This window comes from Nanorana parkeri, unplaced genomic scaffold (assembly GCF_000935625.1).
Source record: "Nanorana parkeri isolate BGI_ZX_2015 unplaced genomic scaffold, ASM93562v1 scaffold598, whole genome shotgun sequence".
Lineage (NCBI taxonomy): Eukaryota > Metazoa > Chordata > Amphibia > Anura > Dicroglossidae > Nanorana > Nanorana parkeri.
Window position 1 is genome coordinate 614,572 of NW_017306866.1, and position 3,013 is coordinate 617,584.

Consider the following 3,013-nt stretch of genomic DNA (forward strand, 5'->3'; position numbering starts at 1 on the left):
AACGATAGAGTAGTAAAGTGATAATTAAAAATTAAATTAAAATAGCTGTATCTGGAGTTGGACTTTAAAAAGCAGGTCGAGTCATTAATGCTTATTATGTTTGGTTTGAATATTGAGTTTAAAAAAATATAAAAAGTTCAGTCATATTTGGCCCTTTGTTAGCTTTTCTTAACTCCGTTAAGTAAATAAATGTGGTTTCACTTGGGGGTCTATTCACTAAGTTGCCGTAGGCAACCGAGTGAACGACCGACCTTAAGCGAAGTGAGCTGAACGCTGTTCGGCTATTCACTTCAGGCTGGTACGGCTAATTCCAGCCGTATATCGGCTGAAATCAGCCATACATTGGGTGGCTTTGTGTGGCTTTGGGTCGGCCGAACATGCTCGGCATGTTCAGCCGACCCGAAGTGCAGAAGAAGTTCGACTCAGCCGATCCAAATTGAAATAGCCAATAGGAATCTAGCGATGCATTCCTATGGTGAACATTTTTTTTGTTTTATTCTGACGGCAGCCAACGGCTCCATGTCAGAATAAAAAAAAAAGCAGGGAAAGCTATCTAATAGCAGGAGACTCCCGGAGCACCCGGTAGAGTTGGGCTGTCTGGAGATCAGTGTCCCTGGTTAGCTGGTAACCAGGAACACTGATCTCTCTGCAAGTGGCCGGAGCCAGCCGTAAGATCACGGTTGGCTCCGCCCACCAGTCACAAGCAGGCTGTCGGCCGGCCAATGGTCGGCCGCTCGTCCAGCTTCGGCTTTCACCTCAGTCGAGCCAAGGCATATGCCTTCAGCTCGACTAAGCCGCTCGGCCCACTTCGGGAGCTGTACGGACTATAGTGAATAGCCCATACAGCAGCCCTTCGGTCCTGGGGCCGGAGCTAGCCGAAGCTATGGCTAGATCCTTCGGCAGCTTCGTGAATAGACCCCTTGATTATGGATAAGCAACTGTATTGCCCCACATTCACACCATCATCATGGATCAATGCTTCACTTGTTTCTACCAATGTATGTATGTATGTCTAAATACAATTAACACAGGTTGGATGCAAAGGAGCTCTCACTGAGCTGCAGAGACACACAAGAAAACCTCCCTACCGGTTTTTGAGAATGCAAGACTCTGTAAGCAGGGGACATTAGAAAATTAAAAATTTCCAAGGGTAAAGTCTTTAAAGAAATATCGCAGGCATGTTGTAAGACAGTACACATGGAAACTGATTTACTAAAGGAGTTGAAAATCTTCATGAAATAAACTGTGTGAATATTCACTTCAAATATCCAATTATGTGAAATGCAAATTCCTGTTCGCCTATTTCATCTGCACATGATTGGGTATTCAAAGTGCACGGAAAACTGATTTTTGCATGATTGCATAACTGAAGTGAATATTTACACAATTTCTTATGTAAAGATTCTCACCTCCTTTATTAAATCGGCGCAATATGTGAAATCTGTTAAGAAAACCACATAATCGTTTTGTTCAAGTCATAAGAAATATATTAGAAACAATATAGCTATGTGGTTAGCCTTTTCTATATTTTTTTTAGCATGTAAAAGCATCTGCTTAATGTAAATCATCTTATGTGTCAATGTTTTAAAAACCTTGTTCTTTTGTATAGTTTGTAATCATTTATGTGCATGGGGAGACCCATAATTGCTCATTACATATACTGTACAGTCTTTACTTTCTTTTAGCAGTGCTAAATAATCATTGTGCTATTCAGTTCTTTTTTACAACGCCTGTGAGTAGACTGAGTCATTGAAATAAAGCACTTCCTACATGTTTGATATCTTAATGGCTGTTAAGAGATGCATTAATTGTATTTAACCAATGAGAACTCCCTCAAATGGCAAATTTACAAATATCTATAATAATCTATAAGCATAAATGATACACTTCATAGTCACCCTCCCAGTTGGCTTTTTATTTAAATAAAGAGAGGTTTGTTGATCTGATGAGCATTTAGTTAGCTTTGAATTTTATAACACATTGCACCGCGGCACAGAAATATAAAGAGTATGATTTATTTCACTGGATAATACCACTGGCAAAAGCTTAAAAGTAAACACATCCCTAAATGGTATTCTATTGACTTTTTCACTTGCTTATTGCTAACTCTTTATCTGTGTGCTAAAAGCATACCATTTCAGGGCCAGTTCACACCACAAAGACTGCGTTCCGGAGCATTTAACCTCTGGAACACACTGGAACCCAAGTTGGCCATCTCCCTGCATTCCGGGGGCGGGAGGAGGCATGGCAGCCACATTTTTATGCACGTTGTTTGCGCATTTTTACATGCATACATCAAAGTAGCGCATTTTTGTGAGCAAAGTATAATGCATTGATGTAAATGGACAAAACATGTGTAGACACATGCAAAAATGCACAAAAATAGTTGCAATGCGCGTTTTCATGCATTGTCTATTGAGTCTATGAGCACAAAACGAGCTGTAATCTGCCAAAAAGAAGCTCATGTACTTTTTCCAGTGACAGGCTTTGCTTATTTTGACGAAACGCTCAGGTGTTAACAGGGGCCTTAGGAATTAATGGGATTTTTTTTGTGAAGCAAATATAGTCATAAAATTAATAACACATGTGACATTTTACATTATATTATCTTTATTTATTAAAATTACTACTTAAACAATCAAGGATTATTGAAAAAGTATGCAAGCCTCTAGTATAACAACATCTTGGTACCTCAATTCACTTATATAAATCAACAAAATAAGAGATGTCATATGAAGGTACCCTATAAAAAGGCACACATAGCATGTTTACTGGCAGGGTCTGCCTTCCTAACTATGATTTGTTTAAGTGAACCATTGATCAATGAAAATCATTTTACAGAACTTTAATAAGGAATAAGAAGTAGAGATACATAAAGATGGAAACTAAACAAGTATTTCTGAAAGCCTAGTTACTTATCATTCCACAGTAAGATAAACTGGGCCTGATTCATTAAGTAAATAAAGTAGAGCAATAATATTAAATGCTTGCATTTTAGGCTTGTTTGAGCTTA